This window comes from Diospyros lotus, chromosome 13 (genome assembly GCF_014633365.1).
Source record: "Diospyros lotus cultivar Yz01 chromosome 13, ASM1463336v1, whole genome shotgun sequence".
Taxonomy (NCBI): domain Eukaryota; kingdom Viridiplantae; phylum Streptophyta; class Magnoliopsida; order Ericales; family Ebenaceae; genus Diospyros; species Diospyros lotus.
Genome location: NC_068350.1, coordinates 6,749,176 through 6,772,245, shown reverse-complemented (window position 1 = coordinate 6,772,245; position 23,070 = coordinate 6,749,176). Strand labels below are relative to the sequence as shown.

Below are 23,070 nucleotides of genomic sequence, written 5' to 3'. Positions count from 1 at the left end.
CCTAACAAACTCGAGAAACAACAAGCCAGACAATGCCCATACATTGGGAACAATTAACCAACTCAAGTTTATCCATGCTGGTCCTCCATTTCTTCTTAATAGAAAATATCTTTGTTTAACATATGACAACAGATCTGTTAAGATGGTGAGGCAGCAGAATTTTTTTAATCACAAGCCAATTGAACTGAACTGACTGCAAATCAGATATAGTTTTGATATGCCGGATTCTCTTCGCACAAAGAGCTCTTAGCTCAATGTAGAAAGGGAATCAACATCATAGTCCTCAGGGTTCTAGTATGATGATGAAAAAGAACGCACATTAAGCACCTCCTCAAAAAGAAAATACCTCACCCTACATCATCTGACTTCACCAGCCCAACCAACTTCTAATGTTCCTATTCTCAGGTGAATTCACAACAAGAAGCCTTTATCACACAAGCCTTCATTCACAAATAGAGCACCCTAGCAGGATTGCTTGTAGAAAAGCCATTACTTTAGAATGGAAAACAAAGCCACTCAGCAGAAAGTAAAAGGTCTGGTTGTTTTCTTTTTTCTTTTTTCCTGGCAAGTACATGCCCTTTCCAAGTAGCTCCAATTGCTGAAAGTCAACTAGAGGTGTCAAGGCAGCTCTTCAACAAAGAATGCAATTTTAGATGCAACAGGATCCAATTACAATTGAGCAGAATAACATAAGAGGATCATCTAAAACTATTTTGAATACAGGTAAAAGGAATAACTGTTTAACATGGTAAGCAAAAGAAGGATAATCTTGACTCTCCAAGTGACAACCATTTGGAGATTCATGGAAAACAGTTCACCATATGATGTCCTGAAAGGATGTGATTCTCACCAAGTGATGCCAATCATGATGAAGATCTATTGATCATTTAAGAGGTTCATGTAGCATATTTTATCATAGAAATTGCATTTTTTCCCTTTTTGGTTCTCTGATTAATATGTTAAATAGACACCACAAAAGGGCACAATCCTTGGAGACACAAAGTATAAAACACAAAAATACAAAGTTCTATATATAAACATATAAAACACAAAAATACAAAGTTCTATATATAAACACAAAGTATACAAGGTAAAAATACACAACTATATATCAACACAGAGAATCAACCTCCCCAGGAAGGCAAAGGATTAAACGAAAAGGATGTGGGGTGACTTAACCAAAAATACAAGACTGCGACTTTGAAACCAGTTGTACAACTCCATCAGAAGAAAGCTGAGAATGGCTCCCATACAAGTACCAGAACAAATATAATGGACCGGGACATCTCTGCTCCAAGAAGCCAGAAAGCTCCCTGCCCATCTAGGCAACATCCATTCCACTCTGGAAACTAACAGAACTCATTCCAGAAAGCCTAGCAACTGGACAATGTAACAGAAGATTTTTCAAGGTTTTCCATCCTTCTTACACATGCAGCACAAAATTAAGCCTCTTCCTGAGAATACTAGTAGTGGATTCAAATTCATGAACCTTTGTGCACATAAAAAATGACAACTTAAAAGAAGACTCAGCTATCAGACCCCTTTGTACTTAAAGGTGGAGACTCTCTTCCCCACAAGATCCTGAAAATAGTTATTGAACATCTCATTCTGTAATACCTGACAAATCATAACAAATCAACTCATCTTATGGCTTACATTTCCGAACATCCCCAAAAAGGCCTCAACTACCTCCAATTTATAATCTTACAACAACATGGAGAATATAGGAGACCATTCCTACATCGTATAAGATAGAAATGGCAAGAGAGAAGAATCTTTCCTTTCATGATGAGCACCAAATGCCTCAATCTAGTGCTTTCTATGTTTCTCAACAATCCACCCAGTCCTAGAGACAATCTCCATGAACATTTTCTTAAAAGAATCAAATACTACTCTCATGAAATCAACCCCCCCCCCCCCCCCCCCCCGCGCCGCGTGCACGCGAAGAAGAAGAAGATATCTCCAATCAATTTCTCAAGCCTCCGCATCAATAATAAGGGAATGGTTATAGGGAAGAAGGTCAATCTTTTCTCATCTCTCAATACATGATCCAAAATCCTTGGCAGCTAGTTAGTCACTACAACCAGTGGACCACAAGCAAAGAAATTACAACCAATATTGTGAGGAAGTGATGAGTTGAATACTTTATAACATTCTGCAATCACAAAGGTCACTCGAACTGTGTTTACAATGTGAAAAATTACAGCCAATGCCTCAAATCCAACTGGACAACTGTATGAGTTGCAATTTCATGATACATGTAGCCACAATGATGGCCCAAACAAAGTTTCAGCATTGAGTGAAGAGCTTTATTTTGATGCATAATTTTATCTCTTTATCAGTTGGTGTGCAGTCAGAGAAAGTCGAGAAGTGCATCTAGCATTTTATGCAAAGTAAAAATCACTTTAAAGCTAAAAGGGAAATTTTATTAGACGGCTACAAGACCATTTTTGTTGTAGGGCTCAAAAAGTGGGGTAAAAGAGATGAAGATGTTGAGGTGGGTGCGTGGCCATACATGAAAAGATATGTCATGACGCCAAGGGTAGATTAGGTATAGGATATTACATGTATTAGTTAGTGGTTGTACCTTATTGCTTGATAGTTTGTACCTTTACCAAGAAAGCCTATAAATATGGTTGTAACCTAGAGAATTAGGCATGTTGTTGAATGAATTGACTTCTGATTTTCCCTCTCAATTGTTCTGTTCTCCCTCTCAATTTTCCTCTGTCTTTCTCTATTCTTGTTGTTTCCCTCCATTTCTGTCTAATTCTTCACCATACTCTTCTCAATTTCCCATCCAAACCCTAGGAAAACCCTAGGTCATCACAAGATAGAAGTTTAAAAAAAATAAAAATAAAAAAACATTATACATAATAAGGTCAGAGTGGCAACTATTGAAGGTGCATAAGATGTGATTACAATAGGTTGAACATGCAAGAATTGATGCAGAATGGTAGAAAGAGAAGAAAGTAGAGGAAGAAGAAGAGAAGAAGCTTGAGAATAAGTAGAAGCAAAGCCAACAGAAAAACAGAGGAGAGAAAATAGTGGGAGAGGAAATCAACGCCAATTGTATTCAATGATCAAAAACTGAATAAGTACATCATGGGCCATATTTATAGGCCAAATGTAATCCTAACCATAATAGAATTTCAAATCCAAGTCCAACCATAACTATGAATTAAGATCCTATCAAAACTATAATTATCTAAAAATGAAAACAAAAACAAAATAATGAGATCCATCCTAATCTAAAGCTAATTTCTAAAATCAAAATAGGCAGAATATATCTATCAAAAAGGCCAATGAAAGCACTTGTGACAAGTTGATTGAATAGAAGTTTTTACCAAAAGCGGTAAGAGGAAGATTTAAAAAAAATAAATAAAAAAACTTAATGGGAAATTCTTAAACATGATATAAGGTATGTGGCATTATAAAAGATATGACCATGGATAGAGATTGCTGGAAAGCTAGAATTCAAGCAGCCAAACCCACCTAGTGGGATATTAAGGCCTGTGGTTATCGTCGTTGCCGCTGTTTTTGTCAATTGGTGTGCAGGCACAAAGGCATGTAAACAATTTTTCCTCATGAAAATAAACAGAATGTACTCTGGAAGTTTCAAAGATGGTGACAAGTCAAATTTTGCATTGTTGCTTGGTAACATAGTCAAGAATAAGACACTTGGGAGTGAAAATTTTGGAATACAACCAAATAGAGCAAACAAAAATTCATGCATCAGTAGATATCATTAGTAAACAAACATGTCAGGAGAAACATGTCCTAAAATATGCCTAGGATTTTATTATTATGCATCCCACCTCCTAAAATATGCCTAGGATTTTATTATTATGCATCCCACCTATGGTAATCTCCTCCAATATGAAGCTACACAGAGAAAGTCCACCACGGAAGTGATTACTAACAGTAGAGGTCATCCAGCTTCACATTTGATCTTTAAAATTACAAAGAAGAGAAGACGAGGAAAATAAGAAAGAATCAAAACATTCCCTGCTAGTTGTATCTATCCACCTAGGTTAGTTACCAAACAGGTGACCATGTGCAAAGATTACAACCACCTATAGCATGGAAAAGCCTCCAAGTTTTGCTACATCAGATCAGCTTGAAAGCAATAGATCAATTGCCTAGCAGGCTTCAATTTGAACTATGTCAGCCCTGAAATCAGCAGAAAGACCAGATTCTTCCTCACAAGGCCAAGCTGCAGTAATCTGCAAAGATCCCCAACCCCAGGACAAGTTATTAACTCAATCACAAACTCACTATTTTATGCACAAGATTCTGATATCACAATATCTCCTCAGTACTCCAGCATGCTATACATAATGGTCTCCGATGGATTGCTCCCAAACTATTATTTGATAAAAAAAAATCAGTACAAAAATAAACAACCAGTTGATTCATAAGCAAGGTCCATAGCCCATGCATCAAAATAAAAGCAATAAAATCTCCACAAATGAGAACCACAAGTAGACAATAACAAGTCTTGGGAATCATGGAATTTCCAAGAACATCCGAAATTACAGTAAGATTCAATTGTAACAATCGGTCTCATTAGGATGCCAACAAAGCCCAACTACTCTCAGCGTTGCCAAAATATAGCACCTCTAATGAAAATCTCCAAATTCTAAGGTTCCTAAATACTAACAACCCTTAGATAAACTACAAGGTTTTTACAACAAGAAATCTCTGGAGTGGCACGCTAATGACAAAAAGAAAACTCCACTGGCCAATGCCTAAGCTTTTTCAGCCCTTATATCAACATAAACTTCAGTACCCTACAGGTTCCTCTCCCCAAAGAAAGGCCAACACATTAGACGCTGCAACTGAGTAGATCACTATGATGGAACTTGATGAGAACACCGAATCTCAGACCCAAAATCTGTTCGTCAGTTCTCCAATTTACGAGTGTTGCCTGCAATACCATTTGTAATACAGATGTGGTTAAAGAAGCAAAACTAACTAGTCCATCCACTAAGCTTCATCCTATATATGGCTATGGACTGTGGGGTAATCACAGTTCCCCAAATTAATCTCAACTTAACATTAAGATGAGATTGGGCAAAAAAACAGGTTTTTTACAGCCCTAGCCATAGTAAGACAATCCAGAAGGGTTTGGTCTAGTTAAATGCTTATAAAAAAAATGTAGAAGAAAATGTATCATGTCTCCAACAGAACCAGTTGGAGAACACAAGTTGCTCAGATAGAAAAGCAGGACAGTAAAATAAGTTAAGATCCTACTGTCAGGAATACTAACCTGCCGCAATTATGCCCTCACTCCACATTAACGAGCATGCATCATCAAAAATATGATGCAAATGAGAAAGATACCACCACCACAAGTCCCCAAATCTCAAAAACTCAACTCAACAATGGTCAGATCCCAGCTAGTAGGGCCAGTCAAAATAAATCTTTCTACATCTCTGAGGTCATATCCCGATATACATACAGGCCACCAGTGTCTGCAAACCTGCACAAACAATGACCATCTAAACCTAGTTGTAGGAAGGTAATCCAGAACAATGGTAGCACCAAGGGAGTCTGTACTCAGCCCCTCAATGATAAACTTAACCAAACAATAGGGGAAAAGCTAGGTGACAATAAAAATAAATAAAAAACAACAAATGGTTCGGCTATCAAATGGCACTTGTGCCATGACAATGATGTTAACAATTTAGATAATTTCCTTTACTAAAATCTTAATCATTTTAATGTACAGCCTTGACATAATTATAAATTTCGGATTTACATGATAAAGAATCGATGATGTTTACTAACTACATGCAACCCAACAGTGTATATCAGATTGGCTGAATGATGATTAAGATCAGAAAAGTATACAATCATGACATGGATTAATGAACTATAGGTTTGCTGTAATCTATAGAAATTACAAAAAAGAACAAGGTTGTTCAGATATTGTGAAATAGTCCAGCTCAAAGAAGAAACAAAGACAAAATCAAGCAATAATAGAAGTTTAATTGGTTTAGATGTGATCTGGGAGAATATCCATGACAAAGAAACTGACAATATGATGATGTAGTTGACTTCTATTGCATGATAGAATCACTGGCTGGAGTTCTCCATTCCTTTTGAAATGATGCAACAGATAATCAATGAAGAAAAAAGGAATTAGATGAACATTGGAGAACATGATGCAAAAGCAGAATGAGATCATAATTGAGGACGAGAATCCAACCAAAAAAAAAAAAAATTAACTATCATAGCACGGGACAGTATACATCAAAAACTAATTAGTATCCCTGAAGAGCAATTTCATTCCAAGTTTATCCTAATATCGCAAAATATGGAGGGCAAATCACATCACGGACCACATATGTTAAAAAGACTTAGGTGTCTAACCTACATCTATCTTCTTCTCCTCCTCAAAATTCTACACCAGTCTGCTAGCAACTTTTGAATGCATTGCCTTAAAAAAATTCTCTCAGTTTCAGTAGACCATGCCACTCACTCTATATTACTATCTGTTTCTCAAAGAGTTTTTGTGTATGTACTATCTCTTGAAGAATATTCTAGTCACCAAGACATGGTGTCAGAGCTTAATGATCAGATGCTGGAATTCTCAAGAATTCTGGGGAATAGAACAGAGAGGGGGAGATAGAATTAGGGGGAGAGAGAGCAGAGAACTGGAGGGAAAGAATTCCAAATTGGAAGTGATTTCATTCATATCTTTCATCAGGTGAGATCAGTCTTATTTATACTGATCTCCCCACAATCAAATGGGAAATCTCCCGCCCAACGAACAACCCGCATCCTAAGTGCCAACGCCACTTGCAACAAGCATGTGCGCGTTTGTTACCCCCTTTCCCTCCTATTTTCCCGAATTACAATCAATTATTTAGGCGGTACATGACAATTACCCTCCCCTTGAGGAATTTCTTGTCCTTAAGAAATACAAAGTAAACTCGCTACCCTAGGAAACTGCTTGAGTAAATCTGGGAGATACTCCCATGTGTTGTCATCAGTGGGCAGCTGGTTCCATTTTACCAGCACTTGAATTAGGGGAACCCCTTGTTGATATATAACCCTTTGGTCAAGAATAGAATCTAGCTCTGCTGTAGGCTCCTACCTCCAGTTACCTGTGGGCAAATTGAGACTTGCTGGCTGACTCCCCGCATACTTCTTTAGTAGGGACACGTGAAATACTGGATGAATTTGAGAATTCTCCGACAGTTAGAGCTTGTAGGCCACTTTGCCCAACCTTGCTATGATGGGAAAAGGGTCGTAGTATCTCGGATTTAGCTTAGTTATTTGCTCATCTGTCATGGGCTTAATCTGTGAGGGTCTAAGCTTTAGATACACCTTTTCTACCACAAAAAACTCCCTTTCACTACTTCCCTTGTCCACCTGTTGCTTCATTCTATTCTGCGCCATGGCCAGATCTCTTTTTAGCTACTAGAGAACCTCCTTTCTTTGCTGGAGGTGGTCATCCACTGCTACAACATTAGTAAACTCCTAGGGCACTGGTAAGAGAGAGAGAGAGATGGGGGGGGGGGGGGAGTTGTATCCACAGGGGGCCTCAAACGGTGACATCCGGATGGAGCTGTGGTGGCTGGAGTTGTACCACCACTGGGCTAAAGCTAGCCACTTATGCCACTTCTTGGGTTGTTAGAAACTCAGGCACCTTAGGTAATTCTCCAAGCATTGGTTAACCCTCTCGATTTGCCCATCTGTTTGAGGGTGGTAGGCAGACAACGTGCTAAGCTTGGTCCCCATAGACTTTAGTAGTGTCTGCCCAAAAAGGTTGGTGAATACCTTGTCCCGGTCTGGGATGATAGTTCTAAGAACCCCATGCAACTTGATGACTTGATCAAGGAACGCCCTAGCAACCTCATAGGTGGTGTAAGGATGAGATAAGCCAAGGAAGTGGGCAAACTTTATGAACCTATTAACCACCACCAATATGCAGTCTCTACCCTCTAACTTGGGCAGCCCTTTAATAAAATCCATGGACACTCTCTCCCAAGCTTGTCCTAGAATGCCTAAGGGTTGTAATAACCCCAATGTGGCCACAATTTCATACTTACACCTTCTGCAAGTGTCACAAGTCATTACAAATCTGATCACTGCCTCTTTCAACTTGGGCCAAAAGAAGAGTTGCCTTACCTTGTGGTAAGTATTTTGAATCCCCGAGTGTCCACCCAAGGGAGACCCATGTAGGGCCTTGAGGATCTTCTCCTTAACCTGCGGGCAATCTCCAATCACTATCCTCCCCTTATACCTTAGCACCCCATTTTGTAATGTATCCCCTTTTGTTGTTAGGATCTAACACCAATTGCTCCAGAATCCCTTTGATCTGCTCACCTGAGTCTTAGCTGCTGGCCACCTCTTGGTACCACTCTGATATTAATGCAGTAATGGCTGCTACCTCTCCTTCCCGACACCGAGATAGGGTATTTGCCACCACATTGTCATTCCCCTTCTTATATTGTATAATGTAATCAAGACCCATCAATTTAGCTATACCTTAATTTTATAGTTGCATATGGAGTTTTTGTTACAGCAGGTACTTCAAACTTTGGTGGTCAGTCTTGATCACGAATTGGTTACCCTCTAGATAATATCTCCACTTTTCTACCGCCATTAAAACTGCCACAAACTCCTTCTCGTAGATACTCAATCCCTCATGACTTGGAGCCAATGCTTGGCTGAGGAAGGCTATGGGCCTGTCCTCCTATGTCAATACAACCCCCACACCATTATCACACGCATCGATCTCTTCCACAAAAGTCTTGTTGAAGTTTAGTAGCCCCAACACTGGGGCCTTGCTCATGGCTTGCTTCAACTGCCCAAAGGCTGCCTCAGCTTTCAGTCCCCATCTAAACCCTTCCTTCTTCAACAACTAAGTTAGTGGCCTACTTATAACTTCATATACCTTCACAAACCTCCTGTAATACCCTGTTAAGCCTAGGAATCCCCTCAAGGCTTTGAGGGTGGTAGGTCTTAGCCACGCCTGCATGGCTGCCACTTTGTTCGAGTCAGTGCTAACCCTTGCACCAGAGATAATATATCCCAAGTATTTGACCTGCCTTGGAGCAAATGAGCACTTTGACTTCTTAATGTACAATTGGTTGACTCTAAGGATCTCAAAAGTAGCATTTAAGTGTGTAAGGTGTTGGTCAAAAGTGTGGCTATACACCAGTATGTCATCGAAAAACACAAGGATAAAGCTTCTTAGGTGCGATTCAAATATCTAGTTCATTAGGGATTGGAAAGTGGCTAGGGCGTTGGTAAAGTCAAAGGGCATTACTAAGAATTCATAATGGCCCTAGTGAGTTCGAAATGCAGTCTTCGGGATGTCTTGTGGGCTCATTCTAATCTGGTGATAGCCTGAGATCAAGTTTGGAAAAGATAGTAGCATCCCTTAGTTCATCTAGGAGATCTTCAATGAGGGGAATGAGAAATTTGTCTTTGACAGTCATGGCATTCAACTGTCAGTAATCCACACAGAAGCGCCATGAACTATCCTCCTTTTTGACTAATAGCAAAGGGGATCCAAAGGAGCTGTAGCTGGGATGAATTAGAGAATGTTACAACATTTCTTTAACCATCCTCTCTATTTTTGTTTTCTGTGTTGGGGGGTAACGATAGGCTCAAGCATTACAAGGTTCAAATTGAGGCTTTAGGCTAATGGAGTGGTCATGGGATCGGGGTGGAGGTAAGGTTTTAGACTCTTTAAAAAGATCCTCATATTCAACCAAGAGTAAATTGAGTAAGTCAAGTTGGTTTACCTCCCATGTCTGTTGGGGTGGACTACTGACAACCAACATCAGCTCACTCCTTGCTCCTTGCTCCTCTTCTTCTTCCAATGCTTGGATAGAGAAGAGCTGGGCCACCTTGTTCTTTTTTTGCTTAAGGATCTTCTACAACCTTTTTCCTATAATAATCTTACACATTCCCACTTCCTTGTCGCCTACTAATGTCATCCTTCTCCCTTCCTTTTCAAACGTCACCTCCATTCTATTGAAATCAAAGCATATGGGACTCACATGTTTCATCCAATCCACGCCCAAAACCACATCACATCTGCCCAAGTTGAGCATCCTTAGATGTGTCTCGAAGTTTTCTCCCTGCATTGCCCAACAGAAACTTGCACAGGCCGATTTACTCACCACTTTGCTTTCGATTGCCACAGTCACCTTGAGAGGTTGTGTATTGATTAGGGAACACTTCAACCTCTTAGCAGTCCCTTCATCTAAAAAATAGTGGGTGCTCCCACTATCTATGAGGATCATCAACTTGTATTCTCCCACTCTCCCTTCTACCTTAATAATCTTAGTAATGCCCAACCTTCTCAAAGCATGCAATGGAATCTAGCCATTGTCTTCCTCTCCTTCTTCAGGTGCCTCGATTATTTCTTCCTCCTCCACATTCTCCTCTTCACCTTCCAGTAGAAGCAATTGCTTCTTGCATTGGTGTCCGGGGAAATACCTATCCCCACATTTGAAGCAGAGGTTAGCCAACCTCCTATACTCTATCAACCTATCCCCTTGTATTTTAGGGCCCGGAAGGGGTAAGCTCTTCATCCCCTGCACTCCCTTGAAAATCTCCCTTCCTCGACTCTTCCCAATGGGCGTCAACACATTGTGTGTTCCTCCCCTGTTCATCAGCCTCTGCTTCTTCACAAACGCGTCCACTATCAGTTCATGTAACCTTGCATTGTCGGCAGCATGCTTGAGGGTCTTTGGTTGCAAGACCTTCACCATAGGTCTTAACTCTTCATTCAATCCACTTATAAAGCTAGAGACAAAATAAGCCTCCGTGAGGTAAGGATTATGGTTGAGCATCAATGCCTTTAACTCCTCAAACCTCATTTGATAATCTGCCACTGATCACCCTCGTTGGATCTTGTTAAACTCCTCTACTACATCAATCATCCCTCTTTCTCCAAACCTCTCACATAATTCCTCTACGAACTCAGCCCAATGGCATTCCTCTTTCACCTTAGCCCATCCTTGGTACCAATCATCCCCGGCTTCATTGAGGTAAGCTGCAGCTAAAGCCACCTTCTGTTGCTCTAGTACCCCATACCACTCAAAGGCTCTTTCACACCTTTTAATCCATCATCTAGGGGTGTTACCATCAAACATGGGGATATCCAATTTCGGCATAGGAATCCCCAGGTGGCCTTAGCCCCCAATTACCCCCCGCCTTCTTCCTACTACATTTTCTCCCGTTCCCACTAGTTCCTCCCCAATTTCAGAGGTTTCCAGTCTCCCCAGGTGGCCTTAGCCCCCAATTACCCCCTGCCTTCTTCCTACTACATTTTCTCTCGTTCCCACCGGCTCCTCCCCAATTTTAGAGGTTTCCAGTCTCCTCTAACTCATCCTTTGACCAGGGAGAATCAGATCCACCCTTTCTCTAAGAGGAAAATCTGGGGATAGACTTATCGAATGTTGTCGAGCAAACATCACCATAAACCCCTACAACTGCTCCCTGATCTGCACGCTCACTTCCTCACGTATGTGTCACCTCCTCTCAGATCTAATTAACTGCTCCATCCAGTTTGCGATCAATGGAGATGATCGCCTCGTGATTGCGATTGGATCCGAGCTCCAACTAATCCACTCTTGCCTACAGATTTGACACTATGGAACCAAATTGTTGTAACTGCATCTCCATATTCTTCATCCGCATACCCTCTGCCATCTATCTAGATTCACCACGATCGGAATTAACCCGGACTGACTCTAATACCAAATTGTCAGAGCTTAATGATCTAACGTTGGAATTCTCAAGAGTTTCTCAAGAATTCTGGGGAATAGAACAAAGAGGGGGAGATAGAATTAGGGGGAGAGAACGATAGAAATGAGGCAGAGAGATAGCAAAGAATTGAAAGGAAAGAATTCCAAATTGGAAGTGATTTCATTCATACCTTTCATCGGGTGAGATCAATCTTATTTATACTGATCTCCCCAAAATCAAATGGGAAATCTCTCGCCCAACGAACAACTTGCATCCTAACTGCCCAGCGCCACTTACAACAAGCATGTGCGCATTTGTTACCCTTTTCCCTCCTAATTTCCCAAATTACAATCAATTATTTAGGTGGTACATGACACATGGGAAAAAAAGAAAAGCAGATTAATACCCATCTATTTCAATAAAAAATACAGTATAAAAGCATATGAAAATACTTCACCTTAATTTTAAGTTTAACAACCTAATTGCTTATGAAACAACGGTGGAACTGGTAATTGTTCAAATTGCCTGATTGTCTGAGCATCATCCAAATCATAAAGATGTCCAGGATCACATTGCATACCAACCAATTAATAAAGTAGAAACAACGTTCCATAATGCAGTTCAAACTTCAAAGAAAAAAAAATCAATAATAAGGGCAAGATTGAAAACCAAAAGGTGTCATATTCCTCCAGATAAGGATGCAGCAATTAATGGCTGAATGAAGATAGGTATTAATGCATAGTACGTGAAGCATTTAAATTTTGGCATTGTCACTAGTACATCACCCTGGCAAAATCTTTAAAGGTCCTAGCAAGGATCATCAGTATATGTTCATAATTGAGAATGACAACATCATTGTTTACCTGTGTCAGGACCTTGGGTGTGTTAGCTTACAGTAGGGTTGAATGTACCTTATTATTTCTTAGGAGTAGTAGTTATTTTGGTATTTTAGTTGTTGTATTTTCTATTTTACTTTGTAACAGAATTATCTATCCAGGAGAAGTAGCTATATAAATGATACAGCGTGTAGCGCGAGTGTGAAGAAAATACACCAAAATAAACTCTTGAAAGAACAAACTTCAATGGCCGAAGCTTGGCTTTCAAGAAGACGCAAAAACAAGACTATTTTGCTAAGAAAACCCAAATGGGTTGCTGAAATTTGATTGAGAAAAACTTGATTACAAACTCTAGATCCTAGGCATATTTATAGTATTTGGCTAATCCAAATCCATCTAATATTTGGAAAACAAAATCCAACTAGAATTCTAATAGAAATAAATCTTAAATAAAAGTCAACTAGAATCCTAATAAAAATAAAACCCTAATCAAACATGAAGTAGAATCCTAAATCAAGTAGAAACATGAAATAGAATCCTAAATCAAGTAGAAATATAAAGTAGAATCCTAAATCAAGTAAAATTCTAAAACCTAAGAAGTATTAAAATAACATTATGGCACTACTATTTTGGTGATACTGTTCCGGTTTGGTTGGGTTGGCCTTGGGCCGAGTCTTGATTGGTGACTGCGTTATTAGGTTTTAGAACAACATTATGACACTACTATTTTGGTAATACCGTTCCGGTTTGGTTGGGTCGGCCTTGGGCCGAGTCTTGATTGGTGACTGCGTCAATAAAGCTACTAGAGCCGTAAAGAAATCATTATGTGAAATATTAAATTCAAACTTCTAATTTTCTCTCTCCATGTTCTCACCCTCTCGGATCTGACTACTTTTCCTCCCTCAGCTTCTCTTATTCTCTCTTTATCTTCTTCTGAGTTCTTTCTCTCTCGCCTCCTCTGATTTCCCTCTCTAATTCTCTCTTCTAATTCTTTTAACTCTCTCTCAATCTTTCTCTTTCTATCTCACCTCCTCCTGCTTTCCTTTTCCAATTGTTGAATCTGCCCTAACTCTGCCAAAATTCTGCTTAGTTCTCTGAATCAATAGAGAACTTTCCTTGTTAGCATCTGAAGATCCTGACAAATTGGTATCAGAGTAGCCACTCCTAGATTGGTTTTGTTACAGCTCTCAGGAGGTTGTAACAAAACCAATCGAGTCACAGGAGGTTGTCGATTCAGGTGATCCTTATTGAAGGCGAGCAAACTGAATTTCGAAGAAGTTGAATTGTGGAGATGGATACAGGAATTAAGGAAGAATTTGTTAATGTCAACCAAAAACTGGACAACTTAATGATTATGATTGCAAAGAGGTTTCAGGTTAGTCTTCTAGCTAAATTACTTTCTAAGAAATATTCTGATCCAATTATTCAAAGAAAAAGACCAGTCCCTATGATAGTATCCATACATTACTTGTACATGGAATTAGTATTCCATTAATAGTCCATGGAATCAGTATTCCATTAACAAAATAGAGAGTTCAAGGAGGAAAGAAGTACTAAGAAGGATGTTGTGAACGATGTTTTCCAGTCTCAAGAGTTTCTTCAAGTAAAGTAGTACTAAGAGAAGTCAGAATTGTGGAGAAACAATTCTTTGATTATTTCCGATCTTGAGAAAGATGAGTGTTTTGATTCAGAATGTATAGATGAGGAGGATGACAGCAATAACAATGGTGAAATTGGCAATGAAATTCATTCTCCAAATAAAAATAATAAGGTCCAAGATGTTAAGATAGCAAATCTAAAGGAACAACCAGATTCCTTAAAAAGGAAAGTTTCTGAAGAAGATGCTTAAGATGACTATCTCAGAAGTTTTGATCATGAGATGATTGATTCAGACAATCAACCATTAGGATTGAAAGAAGTTAACAGAGTATTTCTTAAAATTGAGAAAGAGACATATGGTTCTTTTGGAATTGAAATTGAGCCAGCCTTTCGCAATGAGAACTTGGCTCAATCAATTTCTAAAACAAGCAGCGTTGAAGTGAATTCTGTTGCAGTTGCCAAGAAACCAAAAGAAGAGCTAATAAATCATGATGTTCCTATTAAGAGGTTGCAGGAGAAAAATGAGAAATTGTTCGATGGACTGACAAAGAAAGCAAAGTCTATTACATTACCCTTGGTGCCTAGTCCATTGTCCGAAGGATTGGCTAATGTACAAGATTGGCACCTTAGGAGGAATGGTTCCTTTGCCTTTGGCTCCGGAAAAGGCTGAGTCCATGGCTTTGTATAAATCAGGCATCAAGAAGGTTAAGACAATTCCAGCAAGAGAATATCTTACTGCTATTCTGAATGTTTTTTATCCTGAACAATATGATAGTCTTGTTGTCATTTCAGATGACGTAGACTAGTTTCTGGTGCTGGTTTTAGTAGAAGCAAGTAAAGTAGGTACTTCAAGAGAGCCTTGCATACTTGCTAAACAAAAAGATGTTTCCTTTTTCATCCATAAGATAGAGCCAAAGAGAGAGATGAACACTATGTTTGTTTTGCGTGTTAAGATTTTGTATATAAGATCTTTGCTTGCTCGATTTCCATAACTAAAATCAATTAAAGCATGTTCTATTGAGCAATCTAGACAAAAGACTAATACAGAATGCAATGGAAGCTCCAGTTAGGGAAACAACCATGGGAGGTCGCCTGTGCGCTATGATCCTAACAGGAATTCTCTCATTAATGAGAAGATTCAAAGTTTTAAGGAAACTTGGAGACAACATGTAAGTGGAGGAAAGCAAAGGAAAATAACAGAAGAAGTTAAAAGTTTTGTTGTTGGAAACAAGGATTTGCTGCTTTGTTTGTTCATACTCCAGTTGGTGAGCTATAGCGCCAAATTAGGTCTTGGATTCCAGAGAACCTTGAGTTCCTTTCTATCACTAGAGATGATATTGTTGGAGGTAAGACAGGTTAATTAGTACTACTTTCAATTGCAATAATGGATGGGTGGATGGCTGGACTTGGTGTTACAACAACTCCTAGTACTGTTGATTTTGGACAGCTTTTGTCTGAGTACTTAAAGTAAGTCTACGTTTCTCAATTGCTGCATCTGTAGGATATTGCAGATATCTTGGCAGCTAGCGATGCAGAGGATTTGGTGCAAGTGGCTAAACTATGTTCGACTCTCGAGTCTATTGACTACAAGAGAAGGAAGTTATTACAACAAATGAGAAATGATGTAGTGCCGCTAGCACTAGAAGAAGGTAGTTTGCCTGTTTGGAATTTTTCTACTACAGCCGAGGATATAACAAGACAATCCTCTGGGCTCAAAACAGCCAACATCAAAGGTTATGTGATGAGGGGATTAGGGAACATATGTAAACAAAGGTTGTGTCCGATCAAAAGCTTTTCTTGTGGTAACTGTCGCTATTACAAGAGGTGGTTATATTGGGCTTGAATTCAGTGAGGTTACTTTCATTGAAGTTTTGGATCAACTTATGCCTGAATTTGATCTTGAGATAGGGAAGTTGGCCCAAAGAGTTTTAATAAATCCAAGGAAAATTGTCTACTACACTGGAGTGTTTTCATCCAAGGTTATTCCAACAAAGGATGGGAAACCAGCCATTATTAAGCTCATTGAAGCCAAGACATAACAACACAAATACACCTTGAAGGTAGATGCAACTCTAATCGCAACTAGAAGAGCAAGATTTACAAAAGACTTTGGACTGGAGAATATCGGTGTGCTAACAAATCATGGTTTTGTTACTAGTTGATGAGCACATGAGAGCTAACGACAATTTGGTATGCTTACAGAGGTTTTTCAAGATTTATCCATACAAGCTGTGGAAGAGAAGGGAAATTAAAAAAAAAAACTAAGATTTGAACGTTGTAGAGATTAAAAGCTATTTATGACACTGTTTATACTTATTCATTCTTCCTGAGGATTGTTCTAAGAGGTCTTTGCATTTATTGAGGACAAGAAATTTTTTTAAGGTGGGGAAATGTTAAAAGCTTGGGTGTATTGGCTAACAATAGGAAATGTAGCTGATTATTTCTTAGGAGAAGTAGTTAGAAGTAGTTATTTTGGTACTTTAATTGTTGTATGTTTTGTTTTACTTTGTAACAGAATTACCTACCTAGGAGAAGTAGCTATATAACGCTAATAGAGTTGTAAAGAAATCATTTTGTGAAATATCAAATTCAGACTTTTGATTTTCTCTCTCCATGCTCAGATCTGACTGCTTTTCCTCCCTCATCTTCTCTTCTTCTCTCTCTTCTTCCCAGTTCTTTCGCTCGCCTCTTCTGATTTCCCTCTTTAATTCTCTCTTTTGATTCTGTTCTCTCTCTCGATCTTCCTCTTTCTATCTCGCCACCTTCTGCTTTCCTTCTCCAATTCTTGAATCTGCCCTAACTCTGCCTAAATTCTGCTTAGTTCTCTCAACTAAAAGAGAACTTTCCTTGTTAGCATCTGAGGATCCTGACAACCAGGACTAGGAAAAGTCACAAATATGGACCCTATGGCCATTCAGCACTAATTTATTAGTTTTTTCTTGTAAAATATGAGAGAAGCCAGAAAGCAACATTATCATAATCAAATTCCACCTTTACCAATGATGGCAGTCGCATTGGTGACTATTGTTTAGCGATTATTCACAAAAAAACTGTTGAAGTTTGCACAAATTAAGTCTTAAAGTCAGAATAAAGGCATTAAAGAAATCAGAAGTTATGTTTTAATTTTTAAAGCCATTGTAATGGTAACTAACCATGTAACGGTTAGTACCGACTTTTTGTTTTTTCTTTTAAATGTCTTGTAATTGTCGCCTGCTCTATCCTCTATAAATAGAGGGGCCGGCTATGTTTCTGATGCGCATTTTTCTTCAATTTTCAATGTACATGAGTACAGAGAGAAGCCTAGGTTCTTAGACTTTGTAATCTTTGTGAGGGAAGCCTGTGTGATAAGGCTTTGTGTGTGTACCTATTTGTTCTATAGTGGATTTTGTGGTGTCGCCTTCAGTCTAGACGTAGGACTTTGATTCATTCAAAGTCTGAACCAGGATAAACCCTTTTGTCTCTTGTTTCATTTTTGTTTTCGCGTGAGAGAGTGAGAATTGTGTACAAAGTGTTCGGTTAATTACTCAACAACTTGGTATCAGAGCTAGATTCACAGGCGCACAATCAAGATTCACTCAAAGAAGTTAAGACAAAAACTGCAATCAAGAAATGGCTCTATCGGCATCATCCTCAAGGTATGATATTGAGAAATTTAATGGCAATAACGATTTTGCATTGTGAAAAATTAAGATGCAGGTGCTTCTTGGAAATCTTGGATTAAAGGAGGCGCTAAAGGAGGAGTCAAAGGAAAAGGTTGGAGAAGGGGTCAAGATCCTTTCAGCAGAACAGAAGGTGGATATAGATAGAAGAAAAGGCGTACAACACCCTTATTCTAAGTTTGGGCGATAAGGTCCTCCAAGAGGTCTCCAAGATGACTAAAGCATTGGAGATATGGAAGAAATTGGACAGCCTCTACTAGACAAAGACGCTGTCAAGCCGATTATTTCTAAAGGCAAGATTCTTTACTTTTAAGATGAAAGATAATCAGAAATTGCAAGATCATATTGACGAATTCAATAAGCTTTGTCTAGACTTAGAGAATATAAATGTTAAATATGATGATGAAGATAAAGCTTTGGTTTTATTGCATTCTTTGCCACAGTCATATGAGCATTTTGTAGATATCTTGCATCATGGTAGGGCAAAGTTGTCTTTAGATGATGTAATTGGAGCCCTAAATTTTAAAAACTTAAGATTTAAACTGAAAAAAAAGTCCTCCACTAGAGATGTGTTGACTGCTAGATCTAGGAACTCAAAGAGATACCACAAGGCAAAGGGAAAATCTAGGTCTAAGACAAGAAATGGGAGGAATCCAGTTAAGTGTTATTACTGTCATGAAGATGGGCACATTAAAAGAAACTGTCCTAAGAGGAAAAATGACTTACAAGATAAAAACATTTCTGATGGTGGAGCCTTGGTATGTGAATTTGGGTATGGTCGTTCGGATGCTTTAGTTGTGTCACACAAAACTGAAAAAGAGAGATGGATAATGGACTCAGGATGCTCCTTTCATATGACACCAAATAAGCACTAGTTTGTGAACTATCAGGACACTAATGGGGGTAAAGTTCTAGTAGGAAATTACCATGAGCGCAAGGTTCTTAGTATAGGAGATGTTAGATTAAAGATGCATGACAACTCCTATAGAACCCTAAAAGCTGTGAGACATGTCCCTAAGTTAAAGAGGAATTTGATTTCTCTTGGAGAATTGGCTAGGAATGGTCACTGCTTTAAGGGAGAGGGAGAAACTCTAAAAATAACTAGAAGATCCTTAGTGTGTATGAAGGCCTTACAGCAAAACGGCATATATGTGTTGCAAGCTACTGCTTTGAATGGAGAAGCAGCAGTGGCTGGAGAAAAGGCAGTCACACAGGCAAGACTTTGGAACCTTAGAATATCACATATAAGTGAACTTGGTCTAAAGGAATTATCAAATCAAGGGATCTTGGAAAAGGATCAGGTGGTAGGATTAGATAAGTGTGAGTCCTACATTTATGGGAAGTCTACTAAGGTAAAATTCAGTAAACATGCCATATGCTCATCAAAGACACCTCTAGACTATATACACAGTGATTTATGGGGACCTTCCCAGACTCTCACTCATGGTGGAGCTAGATACTTTCTATCCATAATAGATGATTATTCAATGATGGTTTGGGTTTATGTCTTGAAGTCCAAAGAACATACTTTTGAAGCTTCCAAGACATGGAAGATCATGATAGAAAATCAGAAGGGGAGGGAAATTAAGACAATCAGGACCGATTATGGCCTTGAGTTCTGCAATCAGGACCGACTAGGCATAAACCTAGTCTAGAACACTTGAGGGTATTTGGGTGTATTGCATATGCCCATGTAAAACAAGGAAAGTTAGAACCCCGAGCAAAGAAATGTATTTTCATTGGATACCCAGTTGGGGTAAAGGGGTATAAGCTATGGAATTTGGAACCTGAAAGCCAAAAGATCCTCATCACCCGAGATGTCATTTTTGACGAAAATTCCATAGCTAAAGACCTGCAGGAAAAGGACAATGAGGAGCCATCTCCTACAACAGAAATGGTAGATATTGAGTGGCAGGATGAAATCCCAAGCATCAATATTGATAACCCTCAAAGTTATGATTTGGATCATCAAGAGGACGTTGAGGAATCAATGGCAGACCAGGAATTTGACACTTAAGAGGAGAGTAGGGAGGAATTAGATGCTGACAGTGAGCTTGACTTACAAAGGTATAATGTTGCAAGGGATAGGCAAATAAGGCAAAGTAGACCTCCTAAACGTTATGGTTACTCAGATCTAGTATCCTATGCACTCACAAGGGCATCAGAGGCTATTAGAGATGAACCCTTGACCTATGAGGAAGCAGTCTCCTCAAAGGACTCACTTAAGGGGGTTGAAGCCATGAAGTCCAAGATAAACTCTCTTAAGAAGAGTGAGACCTGGATTCTAGTTGAAAGGCCTGAAGGACAAAGAGTAGTGAGTTGTAAATGGCTATATAAGGTAAAGGAAGTATCAAAAGAAAATGCAAAGCCTAGATATAAAGCTAGGCTGGTTGCAAGAGATTTCACTCAAGTCCTGGGAGTGGATTTCAATGAGGTATTCTCGGCATACCTCAATTAGAGTCCTCCTAGCAATGACAGCGCAATTAAATTTGGTTTTGGAGCAGATGGATGTTACAACAACATTTTTACATGGGGAATTAGATGAAAAGATCCTCATGGAGCAGCCAAAAGGGTTTGAATCTAAAGGAAGAATAGAACAAGTTGGCCTATTGAAGAAATCCTTGTATGGACTGAAGCAATTCCCATGTCAATAGTGTAAGAGGTTTGACACCTTTATGATAGAACATGGGTTTGCTAGGAGCTCATATGACTGTTGTTTATATTTTAAGGGGGCATTTGTTAAAATGAGCAAGATAAGGTTAGAATGTATTCTGGATCAAAATATGGAATGATCAAGATAAGGTTAGAAATAAAGGATACAAATGTCTTTTTTTTCTTATCTATAAAGACCAAGATATGCTTATCTTGAGAGGGGGAGAGATAAGCATATCTTGAAAGATCAAGATAAGGGGTCATTAATGATTTTTCTAAGAATTTTCAAATAAGCTTAACAAACATGTTGGAAATGATAGAAGTCCGGGATGCATCACATATCTTGGCTTTTCCATTCCATATCTTGATTAACAAATGCCCCCTAAGCATATATCCAGCAGCATATCAATATAACTCCTATTGTATGTTGCCGATATGCTGATTGCTAGCCAATCAAGGAAAGAAATTCAGCAGTTAAAGCTGGATTTAAAGTCAACATTTGAGATGAAGGATCTAGGAGAGGTGAAAAATTTTGGGAATAGAAATTACCAAAAACAAGCATAAGAGAACCCTATGTCTATCACATAAAACATACTTAAGAAAATTAATTCAAAATGGCTGAGGCAAAGGCTGTAAGTATTCCATTTGCTCAGCACTTCAAGCTGTCAGCAGCCTAATCTCCTACTGACAAGGACAATCAGGAAAAAATGAGAGAAATCCCCTATTCAAGTGCGATAGGAAGCCTGATATATAGTATGGTATGTACACTGCCAGACCTAGCACATCCAATGAGTGTGATCAACCGATTTATGGCAAACCCTGGAAAACCTCATTGGAGTGCAGTTAAATGGGTATTTAAGTACTTGAAAGGATCATTGGATACGGTGTTAGTTTATGGTGGAGCCAAGGTGGAAAGTGAGGCTAGTATCCTAGGATATTCAGATGTTGACTATGTAGCAGATCTGGATAAAAGAAGGTCCACAACCGATTATGTCTTCAAGGTTTGGGATGCTACATTAAGTTGGAAAGTAAATCTACAACATGTAGTAGCCTTGTCAATACATTGCTATTTTAGAGGCAATTAAGGAAGCATTGTGGATAAAAAGATTGCTAGGAGAATTACTTGGAAGGGAGATAGACACTACTATTCTGTGTGACAGCCAAAGTGTCATTTATCTATCTAAGAACCAGGCCCATCATGAACACACAAAGCACATTGATGTGCAGCATCATTTCATTTGGGAGGTACTAGACAAGAAGGATCTTAAGCTAGTAAAGGTAGCTGGTGAAGACAATGCAGCAAATATGTTCACCAAGGCCGTTCCAGCAGCCAAGTTGAAACACTGTTTGAAGCTACTCTAGATAGCTTCAGGAAGCCTAAGCAGTCAAGCTTAGGATATGGAAGAAGGAAGGTAAGGAAGAGGGCAGATGCAGAATCTACAGGAGAATTTGAAGATTGAAGACTCAACTTATGCAAATGGTGGAGAAATTGTTGAAGTTTGCACAAATTAAGTCTTAAAGTCAAAATAAAGGCATTAAAGAAATCGAAAGTTATGTTTTAATTTTTAAAGCCATTGTAACGGCAACTAACCATGTAATGGTTAGTACCGACTTTTTGTTTTTTCTTTTAAATGTCTTGTAATTGCTGCCTCCTCTATCCTCTATAAATAGAGGGGCCAGCTATGTTTCTAATGCGCGTTTTTCTTCAGTTTTCAATGTGCACAAGTAGAGAGAAAAGCCTAAGTTCTTAGACTTTGTAATCTCTATGAGGGAAGCCTGTGTGAGAAGGCTTTGTGTGTGTACCTATCTCTTCTATAGTAGATTTTGTGGTGTCTCCTTCAGTCTGGATGCAAGACTTTGATTCATTCAAAGTCTAAACCAGGATAAACCCTTTTGTCTCTTGTTTCATTTCTGTTTTCACGTGAGTGTGTGAGAATTGTGTGCAAAGTGTTTGGTCAATTACTCAACAACTCCCGAATAGTTTGCCATTCAAATTTCATATGTTACATATGAAGTACAATATAATATTTTAGCACAAAAAAAACCCATTTTAACTTTCCAATGCCAAGAACATGGGTTCCTACATGAGTGCAGTGTATAGTGAGGGCAGCTAAAAGCTACAGTACCACAGCTGAACTGTGCAACTACACGGACTATAGTATTGTAACTAGGGGCAGTCATATTACTGTCAATTTTACCCACTTAAATTTTGATTAAGCTTGTTCTGATCAAGTAGATAAAAAAGAAATATATGGAAGAAATATATGGTCTTACCTTAGATGCTAATAGGTTTTTTACGTTTAACGCTTAACCAAGAGAGCAGACAAAATTACATAAACAGTAGAGCACCAACAAAGATATTACTTTTGGCTTAGTGTTGCCCCTTCATTCAAACAACAATCATAAACTAAGAAACCAAAAAATCACAATGATCAGATGTGCCATGGACAGGACCACCACAGGAGAAATAGGGGAAGACATCCAGTATCGCATTAACCAAAATTATTCAGTCTTATTTTATACTACTTACAATCCAATTCTCTCAGTTAGGCAGAGTGGATTCTCCCAAGTTCCTAACCCAGAATCTATCATCTGCAGCTCTATTA

At 38.8% G+C, this 23,070-nt stretch overlaps 1 protein-coding gene across 10 annotated transcripts in view; it reads right to left on the bottom strand.

Annotated features, from left to right (window-relative positions):
* LOC127787810 (probable E3 ubiquitin-protein ligase ZFP1) overlaps window positions 1–23,070 on the bottom strand; it is a 40,370-nt gene that overhangs the window by 16,726 nt on the left and 574 nt on the right. Inside the window, exons 2-4 of one of the 10 annotated variants that reach the window (XM_052315823.1) lie at window positions 22,995–23,064; window positions 5,270–5,482; window positions 4,074–4,223 (exon numbers count right to left, since the gene is read on the bottom strand). The exons of 1 other annotated variant lie outside the window; for it this stretch is intronic. The gene's annotated coding sequence lies outside the window, so the exon portion shown is untranslated. The remainder of the gene's footprint in view (window positions 1–4,073; window positions 4,224–5,269; window positions 5,483–22,994; window positions 23,065–23,070) is intronic. 8 more of the 10 variants (XM_052315820.1, XM_052315826.1, XM_052315824.1 and 5 more) reach the window with 8 other exon arrangements.